The 21,825-nt window shown below is 55.5% G+C and overlaps 1 protein-coding gene and 1 long non-coding RNA gene across 5 annotated transcripts in view; one reads left to right on the forward strand and one right to left on the reverse strand.

Annotated features, from left to right (window-relative positions):
- Nucleotides 1-4,172: 4,172 nt before the first annotated feature.
- LOC103560931 (uncharacterized) lies at nt 4,173-15,145 on the reverse strand. 3 transcript variants are annotated; one of them, XR_547322.2, is made up of 4 exons: nt 14,523-15,059; nt 12,267-12,414; nt 11,087-11,913; nt 4,173-6,624 (listed from the first exon to the last, which is right to left on the reverse strand). It is a non-coding gene; the product is annotated as an uncharacterized lncRNA (long non-coding RNA). The 3 variants fall into 3 exon arrangements; XR_011523827.1 differs by having other exon boundaries at nt 14,417-14,814; XR_011523828.1 differs by lacking the exon at nt 11,087-11,913 and having other exon boundaries at nt 14,523-15,145.
- Nucleotides 14,946-21,825, forward strand: part of CD82 (CD82 molecule) — a 48,489-nt gene continuing 41,609 nt past the window's right edge. The window contains exon 1 of one of the 2 annotated variants that reach the window (XM_070563821.1): nt 14,946-15,024. The gene's annotated coding sequence lies outside the window, so the exon portion shown is untranslated. Of the gene's footprint in view, nt 15,025-15,294; nt 15,457-21,825 lie in introns of those variants that run through there. The other variant, XM_070563818.1, reaches the window with a different exon arrangement.

A 21,825-nucleotide genomic window follows, 5' to 3' on the forward strand; every position in this document is an offset into this window, starting at 1 on the left:
CACTAAGAAAAGGCGAGCTATGGACTGGGAGAAGATATTCACAGTTCTACATCAGACAGATAATGAACCCCCTCAGTATCACTATTAATACCACCAATGTCAATACCATGCCATTATCAATGGTAACGTCACATCATTACAATCATCAATGTGACCACCATCACCATCACCACCAACATCGCCATTATAATCATCAACACCACCACCATCACCATTAGAATCATCACCATCACCACCACCATCACCATTAGAATCATCGGCATCACCACAACCATGACCATCAGAATCATCAACACCACCATCATCACCATCAGCACCACCATCACCATTAGAATCATCAACATCACCACCATCACCATTAGAATCATCACCATCACCACCATCACCATTAGAATCATCAACACCACCACCATCACCATTAGAATCATCAGCATCACCATCCACCATCACCACAAGATCACCATTGGAATCATCAGCACCACCACCATCACCATTAGAATCATCACCATCACCACCATCATCACCATTAGAATCATCATCACCATCAGAATCATCACCATCACCACCACCATCACCATTGGAATCATCAGCACCACCATCATCACCATTAGAATCATCACCATCACCACCACCATCACCATTAGAATCATAGCACCACCATCATCACCATTAGAATCATCACCATACACCACCATCACCATTAGAATCATCAGCACCACCATCATCACCATTAGAATCATCAGCACCACCACCATCACCATTAGAATCATCAACATCACCACCATCACCACCATTAGAATCACCAACACCACCATCATTACCATCAATCATCACCATCACCATCACCATCACCATTATAATCATCACCACCATCACCATCACCATTAGAATCATCACCATCACCACCACCATCACCATTAGAATCACCACCATCACCATTACAGTCATTCGAATCACCAGCACCACCACCATCACCATTAGAGTCATCAAATCACCACCACCATCACTCACCATTAGAATCACCAACACCACCATCATTACATCACCACCACCATCACCTTCACCATCGACATTACCATCACCACCACCATCACCATCACAGTCATTGACATCACCATCACCACCACCATCACCATTACAGTCATCGACATCACCATCACCACCAACATCACCATTACAGTCATCAACATCACCATCACCATCAACATCACCATTACAATCATCGACATCACCACCATCACCACCAACATCATCATTATAATCCTCAACACCACCACCATCACCACTATCACCATCACCATGCTCACCACTAAGATCTTCACTATCACTACCACCATCACCAAGATCTTCACCATCCCCACCACCGTCCTATCAGGGTCACCATTAACAGCAGCAGCAGCAGCATCCTGCTCCCTAGCACCATCAGCACCACTATAGTCGTCTCCATCAGCAACATCACCACCAGCACCCGCAGTACTGTTACCATCATCACCATCACTGTCTCCGTCACACCATCCTCACCAGCAGCAGCAGCCTCATGTCGCTGTTACCACCCTAGTCATCATCATTGTCATAGCATCGTGAGCCCCATTACCTCTCCTCACACCATCACTCTCCTCCTCATCACTATAGCCGTCGCCATCACTATCATCATTACACCATCAGCAGCATTATTGTCATTGCCTTCGTCATCACCACCTCCACCACCATCAATGGCACCACTGACACCATCAATACCACTGCCATCCTCGCTATAACTGTTACAACCATCATCTCCACCATTATCATCACCATTACCACCCTTACCATCAGAAACCAGAATCTCCAACACCGCCACTGATGTAAGCATCACCATTGCCCTCACTGTTGTCATCGTCGTCGTCTGTTCTTGAATTTCATCCTTCTTGTAAGCCCAGAGCCCTTGCCCTGTGACCCCACTCATCTGCCCTATTCCTCAGTGAGGCCGAGCTCAGTCTTTCCCCTTTACAGATGGTGCCGGGGGGGTGGGGGGTTCAAACAGGGGCCGTCCCTTGTTCAGAGCCGGCCATGGAAGGAGAGAGGACAGTCTTCTTCAGGCAAGGAGGACCTGAGTCTGGGGCCCTAGCATTTGAAGATGAGTTTGGGAGAAAGGCCACCCTCAGAATCCGTGTAAACTGAGTGAACCCCTCCAAGAGAAACTGCGGTGACACAGATTACCCTGCTGCTAGCAAGCCCCACACCCAGGGGCTTCAGCAGGATGGACACCTCTCTCTCAGGCCAGGCCGGCTGGCTGCTCGGGGTTGGTGGAGACCCCGGCCCTCTTCCCGTGTCCCCCTCACCCTCAGCAGGCAGCTCCCACTCACAATCCAGGGAAGCTGCCTGGGTCCCACTGTCGCGTCCTTTCCAGGCAGTGAAAATAGCGGACACGGATGAGACGGGCTCTGTCATCTCCTGTAAGGACACAGAAGTTGACACGTCTCTTCTGGGCACACCCACTGGCCAGAGAGGGGTCTCTGTCCATCGAGATAAGGATCTGGATTCCATTCTTACTAACTAGTATATTAATAAAAGCTACTGTTTATTAGGTCACTACGAAATGTTAACTATTACGCCAAAAATTTCACACACACCATTTGTAATCTCGTGAGACAGAATGACCACTCTTTTCATTGCCTTCACCTTACACGTGAGAAAAATGTCGTTCAAAGAAGTGAGGTCCCCAAGATCCAGCCAGACTCTCCTCTGGGGGAGGCAGCGGGTTGACATCAGACACCAGCAGCCTTGTCTACTCACTGAGCCATCTCGTCAAGGTGAGAAGGGCTCCAGAGTCAGAACGCCTGGGCCCACACGCTAATTCTGTCCCTTCCTGGCTGTCTCACCTCGAACGAGCGACTTAGACTCTATTTCTCTAAGCGTCAGTTTTCTCATCGGTAAAATGGGCTCATTCAGGATGCGATAATTTGTGGAAAGCCCACAGCACAGGGCCTGGCACACGAGCGCTGAGGAAATGGTAAGTGGTAATATGAATGACAGTTGTAGCAGCAGCAACAGTGTTGCCCAGCGGACATCATTCCTCCTGGCACTGTGACCTGACCACCCTCTCTACTGTGTCACTCCATGAGTGGCGATGGTGATGCTAATGCTGCTGCTGCTGGTAAAACAGATGCTGACAGTGATTCTGATGATGTGGATGAAGACAGCGATGATGGTGATGACGTTGTTAACAGTGACACTGATGGTGGTGGCAGTGGTGATGGTGGCAGCGAAGATGATGATGACAATGGTGATGATGATGAAAGTGATGGGGATGGTAGTGGTGTTTGTGAGGGTGGTGATAGTGGATTATAATGGTAAGAACAGTGATAGCATTGGTGGTGACACTGATGACATCATTGGTGACACTGATGATGTGGCTGGTAAGGGTGATTGTGGTGGTGGTCATCGTGAGCTCCTGCTAAAATTGATTTCTCTCTCTTAGGTGAGTGGACCCAGCTGAATACACAGTTGAAACCCTGGTGCCTTCTGTCTTTGTTGCTCAGCCTTCTCAACATTTGGCTGCTATCTTGAGGTCTAAAATGGCTGCTGCAACTCCAGCCATCACATCTGTATTCCAGCTAGTAGCAATGTGGAGGGTGAGGGTGGGAGGAGGGAAAGGCAGTCTCCTGCCCTTTTAAGGGCATAACCTGGAAATTTTTGAAATGGAACTCAGACAACATTCTTTTAAACACTGCTATCATGGATAAAGTTCATTGTATGGCCCCATGTCCCTATATAGAAAGACCTGCAAACAAATTCGTCTCAGATCCAGGAAAAAGGTGGCCTTTCATGGTGAACCAGCAAGTTTTCTTCCACTAGAGGCTGCAAAGGGCCCCAGCTCCAGAAACAGACTACTCGCTTCTGGATTGGACCAGGCAGGGTGGCCAGGTGAGGACCCGGCCCCAACACCGCAGACTTGGCGCCCCAGCGAGCACCAGGGCGGGTTTCTAGAACGGCAGGGAGAGGTCTTGGCAGAAAGCGATTTTTGCTTCCGCTTCTTAAAACACGTTCCTAGTGGCCTGAAGTTAACCTTTGACGTTATTGTTTGAAAGACGGGTTAGGACAATGAAATCAGGAGTCGGGAAGCCGTATTTTCTCATTTGGGCTCCAGCACTCACTGTTTACAGCCTGAGGCAATTCTCTGAGTCGTGCTCTTCTTTGTTTTACTTTTTTATTGACTTAATTTTCTAGAGCTTTTTAGGTTCACAGCTAAATGGGGAGAAGGTAACAGAGATTTCCCACACACCCCTGCCCTCACACACGCGCAGCCCCCCATTGTCCGCATCCCCCACACGGTGGGACGTTTGATGAGCCTCACTGACTCATGGGTGTCACCCTGAGCCCACAGTTTACATGGGGCTCCGTCTTGGTGGTGAACCTTCTGTGGGTTTAAACAAATGTACAATGGCACGTGACTGTCATTACGTTATCAGAGTCTTTTCACTGCCCCGAACATCCTCTGTCCTCCGCCCGTTCACCCCTCCCCACCCACCCCGTCAACTTCTGGCAACCTCTGAGCTTTTCACTGTCTCCGTAGTTTTGTCTTTTCCGGAATGGCATAGAGTTGGCTTCGTAAAACATGCAGCCTTTTCAGATTGACTCCTTTCACTTAGTAACATGCATTTAAGTTTCCTCCATGTCTTGACAGCTCATTTCTTTTTAGCGCTGAATACTATTCCATTGTCTGGTCGTACCACAGTTTATTCATTCACCTTCTGAAGGACATCTTAGTTGCCTCTGCATCTTGCCAGTTATGAATACTGCTGCTATAAACATTTGTGAGCAGGTTTTTGTGTGGACTTAGGTTTTCAACTCCTTTGCATAAATACCAGGAATGCGGCTGCTGGGTCATCTGGTAAGAGTTTGTTTAGTTTTGTTAGAAACTGCCCAACTGTCTTCCAAAGTGGCTGGACCACTTTGCATCCCCACCAGCAACAAATGAGAGTTCCTGTTGCTCTGCATCTTTGTCAGCATTTGGTGTTGTCAGAGTTCCGGATTTTGGCCAGTCTAATGGCCGTGCAGTGGTATCTCACTGTGGTTTTAATTTGCAATTCCCCGATGACATATGATGTGGAGCATCTTTTCATCTACTTACTTGCCATCTGTGTATCTTTTTTGGTGAAGTGTCTGTTAAGGTTTTTGGTCCATTTTTTAATTGGATTGTTTGTTTTCCTATTGTTGAGTTTAAGGAGTTCTTTACATATTTTGGATAACAGCCCTTTATCAGACGTATCTTTTGCAAATATTTTCTCCCACTCTGCAGCTTGTCTTCTCATTCTCGACATTGCCTTTCACAGGGCACAAGTTTTTAATTTTAATGAAGTCCAGCTTATCAATTAATTATTTCTGTCATGGATTGTGCCTTTGGTATTGTATCTAAAAAGTCATTTCCATACCCAAGGTCATCTAGGCTTTCTTATGTTATCTTCTAGGAGTTTTATAGTTTTGCATTTTATATTTAGATCTGTGACCGATTTTGAGTGAATTTTTGTGAAGAGTGTAAGGTCTGTGTCTAGATTCTTTTCTCTTTTTTTTGCATGTGGATGTCCAGTTCTTCCAGCAGCATCTTTTGAAAAGACTGTCCTTGCTGCCTTGTATTGCCTCTGCTCCTTTGTCCAAGACCAGTTGACATTAGTGGGTCTGCCTGTCCGCTGGGCGCACGCCGTGTGGACCCGGCGATCAGGGGCCCCTCAGTGGGTGCAGGTTGTCGGTCATCCCTCAACTGCTTCTCTAGGTTGGCCAAAAACCCCACGTTGGGCTCAAGAATGTGCTGATTTCCAGAACCAACAACACGTTTATAATCGTTGTTTTCTCATACATGGAAAAAACTATGTGCCGGAGATGGAGCCACACGAGCGGCCAGCGAATGGCCTCATCCGTTCATTTCTTTCATTGGCAAACTTTCTAGATTATTTTCTGGATTAGATTTCCTCGGTCTCCTGGCTCACCTTCTTTCTCCACAGGGTTTTCCTCTTTCATACAAAACATTCACACCTCACAGCGTGGGGAAGACGACAGCAGTGGTTCCTGGCCCACCACGCAGCGTGGACTCTGGATGTCCACCTTCAGGAAGAACCATCGAGATGCAATTACCGCTCGCTCGAGTCTTCTCACCGGATCCCCCGGAAGTGCAAACGTTCTTATGCCGTTTTCCTACAGAAACATCAGAGCAGGCTTCCTGTTCATTAGTCAGAGAGCACATTTTCGGTAAACATTTTTTTCAAAATGTTCAAATCTTTTCATTGGGGGTGTGTGTCTATCACCCTTTCTTTGGAAGAAATCTTATTCTGATATACAGTTGGAAACAGTTGAGAGCAGAGCTGCCGGGGGAAGGGGTCGTGCGGCCCGAAGCCCCTCCCCGCTGAGCCAGCCCAGGGGAGCCCAGGCACGTCCACACAGGGTGAAGATGTCGTCACCGCACAGCTGGCTCCGGAGAGCACGGAGCCAGACTATTGCCACATTTCCAGCCCTCAGTTTCGTGCTCACTGGAGCTTTTGTAACTGGGCTTTTCAGAGATAGAATTTCCCTGTCTCTGTCTGCCACAGTTCCATCCTCTTGCCTTTATCGGCGATGCCTTCTCGTCTCCTCTCCTCGTGATTGTGGGCTGCTCTGGGGAATATAAATAAATTGACAAAAGTGCTTCTGAATGCTCAGTGGGCCACCGTGGGCCAGGTCGGGATTATTGCGGTGGCCTCCTCACTGGTTCCCCCTCTTCTAACCTTGCCCCCCTACACTCTATTCTCAACCCAGCTGCCCGAGGGACCCCATAAATCATGAGTCATGTCATGCTATTCCCCTGCTCCCATCCTTCCCTCTGAGCAGAAGCCCAAGCCCGTAAGGCCCTCCACCAGCTGTCCCTGCCACCTCTCTGGCTCACTTCCTATTACCAGCCCTCACACACTCTGTTCCAACCTTGCTTCAGCCTCAGGGCCTTTGCACATGCCACTCCTCTGCCCAGGTATCCTCCAGGTCTCACTCCCTCACTTCATTCAGGTCTCTGCTCACAGGTCACCTCCTCAGACGGTCTTCCTTGACCTGTTATACAAAACAGCCTCTCTCTTCTAGAAACTTCCTACCCTTCACTGTGCTTCAATTTTCTCCAGCCCACTTATCACCACTCACGTATTATATACTATTATCTGTCCTCCACTGGAAGGTAAGAAGCTCCAAGGGGGCAGGGCCCTTGACTGTTTTGTTTACTGCTGTCTCCTCCAAGGTAGAGTATTGCCCAGCACACAGTAGGCCCTCAGCAATATTTGTGAGATGCAAAAATGCATTCTAGTCAATGAGAGCATGAAGCACCATTTGTTCACTCAGTTGCCCTGTAACTGGGGTCTGTGGTAACCCCGCGACCTAGAATCCAGCTCTCGGGGCTGAGGGCGTGCTCTTGTTCCCCGTCACCCCCTCCCGTCCCTGTGAGACGAGACAGCCCCGCCCACTGTCCTGTGCCCAGCAGCCCCACCTCCACGGAGGTGTCGCTCGGCTGTGTGACTCGCTCTAACCATTGGCATGCGGGCGGAAGGGACAGACGCCGCATCTGAGCAGAAGCTCTGGGGCCATGCGACTGAGAAGAGCATCTCCCCCTTAGGGGCCAAGTTTTCACCTTGGACCTAGGAATGAGGGAGACGCAAGGAGCAGGGCTCACCCGACCCACGGCCGTGCTCAGTGGCCACGCAACAGAAATGAGAAATACACCTTTGTGGTTCCAAGTCAAGAGAACGTGGGGGTCCTTTGTTACTGCAGCCTGACTGCACAGAAGTGACGACCACACGGCCAAGGGGCAGCCCGGAGAGGCGGGCAGGTAGCTGCTTCTGAAGCCCTTTCCAGGCCCTCATTCTGGACGCCATGGCTCGTCCTCAGTTAACGCGACGAGTCCTGACCGAGGAGGCACTTTGGGGAGGCGGCGTAGCATGTTTATTGGATTTCAGAGTCAGGCAGTCCTGGCTCGCTCCTGGCCGTGCCACTTACCAGTGGTGAGGTCTTACTCAAATTATCTAAACTCTCTGAGCCTCAGTTTCCTTCTCTGTAGGACAGGGACCGTCACTGCTCCTCCCTCAGAGGGTCAGGCTGAGCCAGGTGAGATAAAGCCAGGGCCTAGCGCGCAGGGCCCCCATCGGCAGGGGGACACGTGTCCCAGTCATGGCTGCCCTGCATCTTTAGCATGGTCTTTCCATACGTGAGGAGGTCCCCCATTGCCACGACCTCCGGGCGTCGGCATCGACCTCTAAACTCCCAGCCCTGCTGGCGGCCGGCCCGCGGGCGACATTCCAGGCTCCTCCGGGCTGACTCTCCCACGCAAGCCTTGGACTCGGGCGACCGGCTCTGCGAGGAGCCTTGGAGTGCTGCTGGTGCGGCCGAGGGGACCTCCGGGCGCTGCCTCCCCGGGGTCGCACGGCTGCCTTCCTGGGGCGGAGGCACAGTGGATGGAGGATGGGGACAGTGACAGCTGTCTTCTCAGGCCGGCTCTGCGGTATAGTTGAGGCCTCACTTCTGGAAACTGAGTGTAGGCCCGACCTCCAGCCCGCCCCAACTCCCCACCCAATGGCTCAGCGGCTTCATTAGCGCCTTTTAGTAAATTTTGCTGCATAAACAACCAGACTCTACTTCCTGTGCCTATAAAGCCTACTGTGGTCACTATGATTTCATTGCCACAATGAAATAAGAGTCACCGGGTCCTCGAGGCCTCCACGTGCCCCAGGGACTGTGGGCCCGCCAGAGTTGGCTCATAGGTCCCACACCAAGCTTCCTGGCCTGGGCTGGGTGGGGAATCTGCAGTTGGAACCTGCTAGAGAGACTAATCCCCCTCTGCGCTTGCCTGGCCCTCGTGCCAGGGCTCTGCTCTGCTGACCCGAGGGCAGGACCCCGTGGGGACCCCCTACCCCCAGCCTTTCCTCTCCTCTCTCGAGGCTGCACTGAGCGCTGTGGACACCAGAGGGCGACACACGCTCGTTTTGGAGGGAAGAGCATGGAGGAGTTTTGGTTTTTTCTCTCCATTTCTGATGGTGAAAGGAACCAACTGGAATTAGCTGGTCCTCTTAGGGCCCTAAAGCAGCAGACGCTGTGTGTGCGCGGCCTGCAGCTCACAGGCCAGGAAGCAGACCTGGCGAGGGGAAGATGCCCGCGTAAGGTCCCATGGCTGGAAAGCGAGCCGACTGGGACGTGAGCCCAACCCATCGCTCACAGGGGCGGGCTGTGCTAACACTGCAGCTGTCTCAGGGGGGTCACGGAGAGAAGGGAAGAGAAGAACGCAGCGTCTCCGTCTCCCTGCAGCGGTCTGTGGCTCTGCTCCTCAGCGAGATCTCAGGACGACCGTCAATTCAAGAACATCAGTTGAGCCCAAGAATGCACACTCAGCTGCCCACAGGGAGCAGGCAGGTCACAGAAACGCGGGAAGCAGGCTGGGTGTGCAATAGGGAGTGGTGGGGACTGTGGCCAGCTGGAGGGTGTACATTACAACTGAAGGGGAAGCCACACTTGGGTCCAGCCGGCTGTGGCCCCGTCAGGACACACATCAGGGTGTTTGGACTTTTCTGGTTTCCAACAGAAGCTGTACATTAAAACACTAATGTGAAAATTCCCCAATTCTGAAATGCTGGTGACAAATTCAAAACTTTTTCCACTCAGCTCTCTGAGCTTTGGCGTTCTCAACCGTATGATGGGAATGATGTCTACACTACACCGTCAGCTTCTTGGGCCTCAGGAGTGTTCTTTCTAACCACGGGCCTGATTCAGGGGAGGATCTCTGGGTCAGGGCAGCTCCACCCAATGAAGGGGTGAGAGCCCCGCTTTCGGCAACATCTCCCCATCTATTCCTGGGACCACGGAGCATCAGGAGACCCTGAAAATGGCTGCCCAGAGGAGCCGTCTGTTTTCTGCTCCAATGATTCTTCCCTGGGGGTGTGGACGCCACGGTAGACGGTCTCCAATGGGATCTACTGAGGTTCAAGGAGGAAATAATAAGATCGCTTTGTATTTATCTTTATCTTTGCTTATATTGAATATTTTAAATCATTTTTATCTTGTTTTTAAAAAGTTTTGTGTATGGTTCAGAATATGCAAAATGGCTAGCAAATTAGTGCGTGCGTGCATGTCAATTATAAATAAATAAATCAGCACACATTGGGGTGTGGGCTCACGACTGTTTGGGGTGCCCAACCCCTGTCATGGGGCAGAGCTGATGCCCAAACGGGGAAAAGGACAGCTGTAACAAGGAACTGTGGGTAGGGAGACATCATTGCATAGTTCCAGTCAGCCAAATGCCACAGTTGTTAAAAAATAATTTTAAAAAAGCACAACGCAAAGGCTTCTTATCAAATTAGTTAAATATACTCAAAGTCATTTTTTAAATGTCTGGTCCATGGTAACAGCTTGCTTTGAAAACAAAGGCTGTACTATTATTGTTGTCGTCATTATTGGTATGGCAGCATCGCAGGGCAGGGCACCGCTGCACTGGTTTATGGTCAGCGTCCCCACTGAGCCGAAAGCCCCGAGGCCGGCACTGGGGGGATTAAGCCCTGGGCCTTCGGATGCAGCAGCGGCAGGGTGGGCTCAGAGCAGAGGTCTGAAGGGTCTCTGTTCAGTGACCGAGACAGGAAGGGAGCAATGGCTCAGCCTCTGGCGGGAACGTGGGTCCCGTCCCAGCTCCAGCCCAGCCCCAAGGGGCTTAGAGTTCAGGTCCTTCAGTCCTCTGGAGAAGAAAGGAAAGGTCGCGGCCCTGCTGAGCCCCCTCACCCGCAGGAACAGACCCGGGCTCGAGACACCGCTACTAACACTCGCGGCCCGAGACCCAGCAAGAGGACCGAGCCCGTGTGCCAAGCAAGGCTGGAGCCCAGCTCCTCGGGCCAGCCTCTTCCTCAAGCAGGAAGCAGGGTCCCTTCCAGGCCCCGGGAGGGAGCTCTGATAGACCACACGGCTCAGAGCTGGTGCTCAGATCGGGGTCCCTGCGCCCTGCTCAACTTGGGCCCTTTCCCCGGGGCTCAGTTTCTGCAACTGAAAACTGGGGTGCCTACAAACTGCCATCTCTCTTTCCTCTGTCACCTACCAGTTGTCTGACCTTGGGCAGGTTACTTACCTTCTCAGTGCCTCCATTTCCACATCTCGGAAGCGAGCATCACAACAGTATGACCTCAGGAGGTCGCCGCTCTGAGGATCACATGGGTGCTATTTAAGTTTCTAGCTTCACGGAAACAGTGCAGGTGGAGGGCAGGGAGGTGCCCACTCCGCCCGAGGACACTCTGAAGAAGGAAAATCTCAAGACTCACTGTCCACTACCACACTTCTTATTCTTTTGTGCACAAATGGTCGTGTGAGAGATATTGCATGGTTTCTTCTCTAAATCAGCTCAATTCAGACTCTCAGCTCCCACCAGAGGAATTTCTACTCGTCATTCTGAGGACCCTCTTGGGGCAGATAGATCGTATTTTCCAGATTGAGTCTCCAGCCAGCAAGAATATCTGCAACACTATCTTCTGTCCTGAAAGCTCTTCTAGAACTTGCCACCCCCCATCCAGAGAGGGAGACCATGTCCCCTTCCCTTGCACCGGGGGGGGTGTGATCGCCTCCTCTAACGGAATTCAGAGGAGGTGATGCGACAGGACTTTGAGGCTAGGTCATGAGCTGCCATGTGCTTCTAGCTTGTTCTCTCTTCATTCTAGAAACCCGGCCGTCTTGCTGTGAGGAAGCCCAGCGGCCTGTGCAGGAGGCTCCTGGAGAAGAACCGAGGCCTTGCGCCCCAGCTTGAGCCGAGCTCCCAGCTGACAGCTAGCACCAACTTGCTAGCCATGTGGCTGCGCCATCTTGAAAATGGATCCTCAAGCTCCGGCTGAACCAGCTGACACTGCACAGAGCAGAGCCGAGCCTTCCCCACAGAACCACCCCCGCAACCTGCAGATTTATGGGCTAAATAAAGGATGGGGCGGTTTGTTACACAGCCATGGGAAACAGATGCACCCCTCTCCCTCCTTCCCTCTCTCCCTCCCCTCAGAGTTGTGCAAACGGTCTGGGGGCCTCACCTTGGCCCAGGCACTAAAGAGACCCCCGACACCCATGTTCTTGCCCACAAGGACCCTCAGGCCTCCTGCCCTGCAGCCCCCGGGCCACCTTTGGGGTGGGGAATCTTCTGAGAGTCTGGGAACCCCATGGCCATCCCCTCTTGAGGTCTTGCCATACCCCCATCTCCCCTACGTCCAAGTTGGCCATTTGACACCTTCTCTCAAGGCTTTCTAGATGGTTCTTCATGCCCCTTTTCTCACCTCCAGAACTCCCGGCTTCACCTCTGGAATGGACGAAGGATTTCACAAAAAATGGGAGCGGTCTCCCACGGGGCCGGCTCTGCTCTCTGCCTGGCCAAGTGCCCCAGGTGCGCTATGACGAAGCCGGACTCCTGCTGGAAGGGGAATGCTGGGAGAAACAACCCCGTTTGATATTTCAGTGAAGAACTCAGACACACAGCTACTCAGCGACTGTCCCTCAAGCCCCCAATATGTGCCAGGCATTGTGCCAGGCGCTGGGGCGACAAGGCCAAACAGGTGCGCCACCCATAGACCTGGGTGAGAGGGCCACCTGTGTCCACTCAGAGCCTGCATGCCCATGCCCGTCCTCCATCACGCTTCCGGTGTCTGAAACCCTGGGAATCTCTGCCTCAACGGTCCGAGACCAGTTTTAGGGCTTACACAAGCAACTTCCCTGGGTCCATCCTTCTGAGGGTACAATGTGCCCCCGGGGCCACTCCTAGAGGACTGACCGAGTGACAGCTGGAGGCAAGGCGTGTGGATAGATGGGTATGTGGGCTGGGGTGTTCACACGCCTGAGTCCTGGGCCACTTGTGACACAGGACAGACATGGGTCTAGAAAGAATTGGGTTGGGTGGGCTGAGGGCTGGGGTCAGGGCTGACCCACCCGACACCGCCATGTTCCTGAATAGCATTCCAGAGTCCAAGCGTTCTAAATTTGCACATGGCCCTCTGGGTCATCATCAAGAATGTTTCTCAAGGCAGGAGAATAAGCATATTTTATTTTACAGTCCGATAACCGTTGAGGTAGAAAGGAGAGGGGCTCTGTTTTCGCCATGCACGTGTTAGGGGCATTCTACAGGATAATAGGACCAGCGGCCCAGGCCAGGAGCTCCTATGAGAAGACCTTCTACCGGGCTGAAAGGATGGTGGGGGAGTATGGCAGAGATTCCAGGAGCTGCCTGCACACTGCCCTCCGTGTGGCCACAGCTGCCACCATCGCTAATCTGGAGTGACAGGGACAGGAAAGGGTAGCAGGTGGGACTAATGTGAGCGAGTGTGCGCCTGGGGCGGGGGGGTGCTGGTGGGATCCAGCTGTTCTGCCAACTGCCAATCACCATCACAACACCCTCAGCTGGAGGGGGGGCGTTCTGGTGGGGGAGAAGAGGACGGTATTTTATGCCCATTTTGCATGGCTTGGCTATGGCCCCAGCCCAAGACGGAACAACACAGTGGTTCTCAAAGCGTGGGCCTGGGCCAGCAGCATCGACATCATCTGGCACCTTGCGAGGCCCTTGAGGGAAAGATGGTCCCTCCGTGGGAAGGACAGCAGAGTGGGACACGGCTGGGCTCAAAGACTCCCCAGCCACACTCCCCGGACTTGCCGTGGAGATTCTGTGAAGGAGACTTTTCACTGGAAAGAGAACGCGTTTGAGCACGCACAGTGTCCAAGACGGGGCGGTCGCTTCATGAGCACCACCAGCGAGTCCTCACAGCCTTGCAAGCGCCCGTGGGATTAACTGACGGGCTCCTCCCAGCGAGGTTAGGTACCTTGCCTCGTCTTGGGTCACAAGGCTCCCAGCAGGCCACCTGGGCTTTGCGATTCTCAGACCACCCTGACTTCTTCACCATGATGCTAAACAGGGGCTCTCAAGCTGGAGTGTGACTCGGAATCAGCTGGAGGCCTTGTCCAAGCTAACGGCTAGGCTCCTCCCCCTGAGTTTCTCATGGGGATGTCCCCGACGTGACCCCACTCATTCCGAACAAGATCGCAGCTGCTGCTCCTGCCGGTCCCAGGACCAGGCCTTGGGAACCGCCGCGCCGGGCTGGGATGCAGCCGGCTCCCTGCCGACTCCAGCCATGCAAACGGGGAGTAATCCCACGCTCCCAATTCCCCGCAACCGCGGCCCTGTGAGACGCCGCAGAGATCATGGGAGCGAAAGAGCTTTGTCAGCTGCCCAGGGGAAAGGCCCTGGTCATAACCGAGTCACCCGCCGGAGGCTGGTCCTGGGGTCCGGGGGTGCAAAGGGCTGGGATGCAGGTCGGGGCACCACAGCCACCAGGAGATCTTCTGCAGCCCATCTTAGTTCTGAGCCACTTCTCAAGGGAGAAAGGCAGCCTCTGAGGGCTCAGGCCCGCAGCCCCTCCTCCACCCACGCCTCCTCCCTCACCTCAGGCGCAACCGCTACTGGCCCGGCCTCTTCTCCAGGGGCCAGTCCGGGCAAGCCGGGCCGGCGCCAGCCTGTGATTCTGGACCCGGGGCTGGATCCCGCTCACCTGCAGCGCAGACTCAGAGGCCACCACGTCCCTTCTCTAAGCCTCAGACTGTTCATCGCTAAAATGGGGGCCACAGGAGTCCCATCTGCATAGAGTTGCGCCAGTTCAAGGGCCAGTCCTTTTGACAGCGCTTGGCACGGAGCCCGGAGCCTGGCGACGGTTCAATCGGTGGCAGCCGTTAGGATTTTGAGAGAGCGCCTGGGCCCAGGCTGCCTGCTGATAGCGGCCTCCTTGGAGCGCCAGCCGCTCCCACGCCGTTCGCCGGTTGCACCGGATGCACCCGCCCTGGAATGCCAGCCAGGGGCCGGGACTGCCCGCCGCGGGTGGGGCGGCCGGGCGCGTCGGGATCGGGGAGGCGCTGGGCTGGGAAGGGGCGTGGCCTCCCCTCAGAGGGCCAGGGGGCGGGGGAGGCCCGGAGGAGAAGGGGACCGAGGCGGGGGCGGAGGGAGGGGCCTGAGAAAGAGGAGGAAGGCCGAGGAGGGGGGCACCGTTCGGGAGCGCTGTGAGTGGGGATTCCCACCCAACGGGGTCCGATCCGGGGGCCCAGGCTCTACTGGGGCAGAGCTGGGGGCCGGGAGGCGCGGCCGGGGTCGGGCCGGCGGGGATAGGTCGGGGAGGCCCTAGCGGGGCGGGGCGAGGGGCGGGGCCCCACCGGGGCCGGGGGCGGGGCAGGAGGCCGTGGGGGCGGAGCCCGGCCGCATTCCTGCAGGGCCGGGGGCGGGGCTGGCGGGCGCAAGGCGGGGAGCCCAGGGGGCGTGCTCGGGGCGGGGCCTCCGGCGGGGGCGGGGCCTGGCCGAGGCCGCAGAGTTCCCCGACGGCCACCAGGAGGGGGACGGCCGAGGGACCCAGCCCGGGGCTGCGCAGTCGGACGCTGACCGGGGCGCGAGCGGGCGACGCCGGGCTTGCAGCGCCGAGCAGAGAGCAGAGCCAGCAGGTGAGTGGGGCCGGGGGGAGGCCGGACGGCCGAGCGGCGGCAGAGTTAGTTTCCGCCCCCGTGTCCAGAGCCAGCTCGGGCAGCTTTCTCGGAACGAGTGACAGGTCGGGCCACGGAGGCAACTGGCGGGTGCGAAGGAACGTAAATCCCCGAGTCCTGAGCCCCGGCTCTCCGGCTCACCAGTTGCGTGACCCCGGGCCCGTGTCCCGACTCGGCTCTGGACCTCTCAGGTTCCAGTAAAGGGAGGGGGTTGAACCAGGTGGACGCCATGGTCCCGTCGCCCTTTCTCAGTAAAACCCCGGAAGGTGAGCGCTGGCAGGTGAGAGCGGGCTGCAGTTCAGCCACAGGTACTCAGATGGCGCTGCCCGGGCTGCAGCTTCTCGCCTTGCCTAGCGGCCCGAGCAAAACCAGCTCTCCGTGAGCGAGCCGCGAGTTGCTGTAAAGGTCACACTTGTCACACTAGGGACTTGGACCCACAAGCCCTGGGGAGGGGGAGCCCAAGTCAGGGAGGTGTGGGTCTCACCTTTCCCCCAACACTGAGAGCCAGGCCGAGTTCAGGCTGGAAACTCAGCGGGGCTTTTGTCCCCGTCCTGGGGCTTTTCCAGGTGAGCTGGCCTGGGAGGCCCGGGGCAGAAACCAGGGGACAAATTCTTATCCGGGTGCGTGGGGATTTCCCCACCAAACCTTGGGCCCGGACCCAAGCCCAGGGCCCCCGGCTCTCGCTGCCTGCCCAGGATTAGTTCCTTGGCTGGAGGTTTCTGTCCCTGGTGGTGGCGGGTGCTCGGTGCCAGGGCCATGCTACCTAGGCTGCCTGGTGCAGGAGTCAAGGGTTTGGGCTTTGGGACCAAATTGACTTGGATTCCACTCACCCTCCGAGCTTCAGTTTCCCCATCTGTAAAATGGAGGTAATGTCGGTACCCAATGGCAGTAGTGAGGACTAAATAGAATAACATTCATATAGTGCTGAGCAAGGCGCCAGGCACTCTGTGAGGCCTTGCAACATGACAGCTGCTCTGATGTGGATGGGCAGGTGACGGACTGGCTTCCTGCCTGGGAATGAGCCAGTTTTTGGAGAGCTGGAGGCTGGCTGTGGCCCCTCCGGACCTTGTGAGAGCCAGAAATTGCCACCTGCCGCCAGCATCACTCTGTCCATTTCAGGGTTGGGGAGTGTGTCATCTGGACCCCAGAGTGGCTGCGTTTTCTGTAATATTGCTTGACGTTTGTGGGTGTCAACCCCAAAAATGTTTCTTGAGTCCTTACTATTTACTCAATGGAGCAACGGGATACAGAGGTGAACTAGCCAGACCTGGCTCTGCCCTCATTTTGAGTTGTGGACAGTGAGGGCTCCCCCATCCCCACCATGCCCCTCCGGGAGAAGATAACTCACACCCAGGCTTCGGGGCCAGACGGGATTTCCTGGGTCTGTCCTGCTCTGGTGGCTGGAGACCAGCTATTCCACTGTACCCTTGGCTTGGGGTGGAGGTGAGGCGCCAGTTATCTGTCTCATCAGGGTTGGGCACCAAAGGAGATGAGTGGTGCGTGTCGGCTTCCTGCTTCTCCTGGGTGGGGGAGCCCTACACTTTGGAACCAGCTGGAAAGTACTGTGGCACAAGTCTGATTGAAGCCTGCGCTATGTGTGTGTGTCCGGGGGGGGGGGGGGTGGTTGCTTGGAAGAACTGAGACACTGCAGAAACTGGTCTTGGGGGATGGAGGGCTTCCTGGAGTTGGTGAGACTTGAGCAGGACTTTCTGCCTGGGCTTCCAGGTTCTGGTTGGGCTTGGATCAGCTGGGGGCCACAGCCTCCCCTCTCCAAGCGTTTGGATGGTATAAGATTAGAGTTTGGTATGGTGGGGAGGAAGAGGTGTCAGTAGGTGGTGCCTGTGGGGAGAGGAGAAGATGTTCATTTCATTTTTTTTGTTTTTTTGAGGAAGATTAGCCCTGAGCTAACATCCGCCACCAATCCTCCTCTTTTTGCTGGGGAAGACTGGCCCTGAGCTAACATCTGTGCCCATCTTCCTTTGCTTTATATATGGGGCGCCTGCCACACCATGGTTTGATGAGCTGTGCCAGGTCCGCGCCAGGGATCCAAACCGGCGAACCCTGGGCTGCAGAAGTGGAGTGCGCGAACTTAACCTTAACCGCTGTGCCACCGGGCCGGCCCCACAGATGTTCATTTCAAACGGTGCTTAGTAAGCCACTACTGGAAAGTCTTCCCCACCACCCATCACCCACATGATGAATGACACACGGTGACACACTAACCCCATCCTTGGTTGCTTACCGTCTGGACAAGGATCCCAATGACTCTCATAGATCAGAGAAGAAAAGATTAGAGGGGCCTTCAGGAGGGCTTCATGGAGGCAGTGAAGTTGTGAGTGGTCCCTAAGGCCTGGGAGGGTTTTGGCAGCCACAGTGCAGACAGTGTTCTGGGCAGAGGGAAACGCCAGGCTAAGGCACGGAGCTCGGAGTGTTGAGGGAATTTTTAAGGAACTCCTAGGCCGATCAGCCCCACTGAAGAGTTGGGACTGCGCAGGGACATGAAGGGAGAGTGGCAGGGTGGATCAACTCGTGGAGGGCCTTGAATGCCAAGGTGAACTCTTCGGATTGGATTTGGAGAAAGTGGGAGCCACTGAAGGTTTGGGAGCAGGGGAGTGACATCATCAGAGCGGCACTTTAGGAAAGGCAGCCTGTGCCAGATGTGCTGGGGTGGAGGACCCAGTGGGCAGGGGTAATCAACCCGTGGCTGCAGGGATGGGGAAGGGGGCCCTGGGGGCTTGGGGGATGTTGGTGGCTGGTAGTGAAGAAAGAGGCAACAGCCGTGGGGATGGAAAAGGCATCGTTGGGGGATGGGAGGGGAGACGAGCGATGAGGGGAGAGAGAGTGAATGCCCTGTGTTCCTTTCTGTTCCGGCACCCAGCCTAGACCCTGGTGCCGAGCAGGAGCTCAGGAAAGTGCTGGATTGGAGGGTGGGGCACTGGGGAGGGAGATGAGAGCTACAGAGTCGTAGGGAGGGAGCCGCTCGAGAAGGCCCTGTGTCTGCCATGGAGCGTGGCATCTGGGCCGAGTGGCGGGAGCTTGAGGCAGACCGCGGTGGGTCTGCGAGTGGGGCGGTGGGAAATCCTGCGTGTGGCTTCCCACTCCTAGCTCCAGCCCAGGGCAGGCAGAGGTGAGAGGTCAGCGAGAGAGGCACACATTTCCCACATCGGGGGTGGGTTTTGGTTCCCCCGGGCTCCTGTGAAGTTGGCACTGTGGGACAGTCCCCTCTCTCTTGAGGCCTCAGACGTCTGAGCCACTGCCTTGAAGCTCCCCGTCTTTATCTCCCTCTCCCCCAGCCCGGGGACCAGAGCCCTGTTCCCCCTAAGGACCAGACAGCTCTCCCCTGGCCCAGGGCAGAGCAGACCCGAGCCCGGAGCATTCCGAGGGGTTTGGAGCGCTGGGGCCAGCTGGCACCCCTGGTTTGGGTTGGCTTGACCCCCTTGCTCCAAACCATTACATCCACTCCCTCCACCTCAAAGGAAGCTCGGAGGGGTGGTTATCATTTAATCGAGAGCATCAGACAGTCAGGAGCTGGCTCTGTGAGAGGCGGGTGGGCGGGAAGAGCCGGGCCACTATGGGCGAGGAAGGGGCCGGAGGGGCCGGTTCAATCTCGGCAGGAACGGCCCTGCACACCGGCTTCCCCCTCCAGCCTGGGTCTGAGGGCCGGGCAGGGGAGCCCAGAGGTAAACACGGCCGGCCGAGAGGGGTGGGATGTGTGGTTCCTCTCCCCTCGCCCGATGCTGCCTGTGAGGAGGCGGCCAGCCAGGCCCCCGCCTCCGTACCAGGCCCAGTTGGTGTCTGGGGGCTGGCTGGTTCCTGACTCGCCCCGGGGATCCCCCTGCACCCTGGGCTTCCTGTGAGCAGCTGATTCACTCACTGCTGACAGGGAGAAGCAGCTGAGGGGAAGGAAGAGGCCTGTATGCTGGCGCTTGGGGTTAGTTCCAGCACCTTGTGCACAGGCTGTGTGACCTTCTGTAAGTTCCTCCTCCTCTCTGGCCTTCCCTGCTCTGCTCTACTCACGGCCTCTTCTTTCCTTGGCTCTCGGGGCTCCGTAACCTGGGATCTGTCGTTTGTAAAGCAGGACACGTGAGCCCACACACACATACACGCACACACACAGGGTCTCAGGACAGAGTGACACTGGGAAACACATCTCAGACATCCCATAATCAGGCCCACCTCCTGACCCTTCCTCGCCCCGTACCTGAAGCACCACCCCTACCTTCTGCCTGTCTGCAGACTAGGGAGATGGTCGAGCATGGTGGTAACGAGTTGGACTTGGAGCCAGAATCTTGGCCCCACCCCTTCCTAGTTCTGTGACCCCTTCTGAGCCTCAGTTTCTGAATCTGTAAATTGGGTGTAATAATATAATGATAGAAAATTGCTTAGCAGTTTTATACCCAGCACACAGTGATGGCTCCATACATAAGAGTTGCTGCTGCTGCTGCTATTGTCTGCACCTGGCCCATCTGTCAAGGCTTGTGCCAGGCTGCTTTGCAGGCCTTCCGGAACATTCCGCAGAGCACCTACCTTCTGTATGGGCCCTCTGTGCCGCTCCAGCATGAGTGTGTGTGTGCCCCTAGATGCTAGTCATTTCCGGCTGTGTGATGCTCCCCACTTCTTCCTGGGGTGGCTGGGTCTCCCCAACATGACTCAAAGCTTCCTGAGGGGAAGTAGGACTGAACGGCAACAGCAAGCTTTCTCCAAGCCCCCTCCTTCCCCTTCCCCCCTCTTCTGTGCTGTCTACACTGAGTGCTTTCCTCCTGCTTTGTGGCATACGGAGTGTCTCCATGAACCTACCCTGACCGTCTCTGTATCCTTGATGCCTGGCACAGTGCCTGGCACACAGCGGGCACTCAGGAAATGATGGTTGAATGAATACGTGATTCTCCTCCGGGCAGCCCAGCAGGACCCAGCTCGGTGCCAGCTCCTCTGTGACTCCTTGGCAGAGGCAGAGCCAGGAAGCATGATCCGGATGTCCCTGCCTTGCCCTTCAGGCCTGCCCTCCCCGCTCCTGGAACCTGGGTCCAGGGAGGTGGGAAGAGGCTCGCTGGCCTGGGATTGCTTCACTCGGGGCTCTGGCTTCCCCTGTGATGTCTGGCCTTTCCCCTCCCGAGAGGGGAACAGCCCAACTTCCTCCAGCCCCAGGCTGGTGAGGGGTCACTCTGCCCTTATGAACCCTGACTCAGCCAGAAAAGGCACCTTCAGGTCAGCAGTTTTTTACGGAAGATGCTGCTGCCCTGTGAGGGTACGGGCTCGGGGCTGGGGGATGGAAGGTGCCTGCTGGAGGCCCAGCCCAGACCTTACCCCTGCAGCCCACCAGCTGGTCTGCTCTGCCAAGTGCCCCCTCTCTCCCCTCTGGCTTCTTTCCCTGCAGTGGGGGCTTCTGCCCCTTCTCTGGGTCCACCCCTGACTCTCCCTGCTGTGATGAGGGGTGATCTGGGATGGAAGTTGCTGCGCATCCTGGACCTCGCTTTGTGGAACGGATGCAGAGACGTGGACACAGTGCTGGGCGTAGGGGGGGACGTTAGGAAGCCTGGGTTCACATCTGGCTCTGCTGGGAAGTGGCCACGTGGCTTTGCCCAGGGAGGTGACCCTCTAGGCTGGGTCTCTCACTCTTCAGGCAGCAAGTGCTCCAGAGGCCTGTCTGCGGTCCAGCAGGGCACGGACCGGGGCGTGGGGAAAGAACCACAGGCTGTGTCACCCACTCTGGAACCAAACAGCCTGCGGGTGATTCCTGCCTCTGCTACTTCCCTGCTGGAGGTGAACTTGGGCCAGTGTCTTGACCTCTCTGTGCATCAGTTCAGCATCTAAAACGAAGATGATAAACGTACTTGCCTTGCAGGGTTGTTTGAGGATAATATGAATTAATGTACGTGAAGCATTGTGACATGTGCCTGGTGCACAGTAAGCGGTATATATGTACCCACTGCTTTTGGTAGTGTTGCCATTATGAATAAGAAGCGGGATTTAAGTCCTTGAGGCAGGAAAGCTTGGTGAATAGCTTGAGTCTGGGGATCAGGAGAAGTGGGTTCTGATCCCAGCTCATCCTTTACTCACCATGTGACCTTGGGCAAGTTACAACCCTTCTCGGCCGCGAAATTATAACAATTATCCTGCATTTGCTGCACTTGGCTCGTGTAAGCGAGGCACATGCGATGTCACAGTGGGCAGTGGCAGGTTTTATTCAGAGGAAGAACTTCTGGGTCCCTGGCCCGTCCCCCTGCACTGAGACAGCCACCGTAGGGGGACAGGTCCTGGTGCTGCCATAGAGGCACTGCAGACACAGAATGGCACAGCCGCCTCCCCATGACTGTACTTAACAAGGCCGAA

The sequence above is a fragment of the Equus przewalskii genome, chromosome 11 (assembly GCF_037783145.1).
Source record: "Equus przewalskii isolate Varuska chromosome 11, EquPr2, whole genome shotgun sequence".
NCBI classification, from domain to species: domain Eukaryota; kingdom Metazoa; phylum Chordata; class Mammalia; order Perissodactyla; family Equidae; genus Equus; species Equus przewalskii.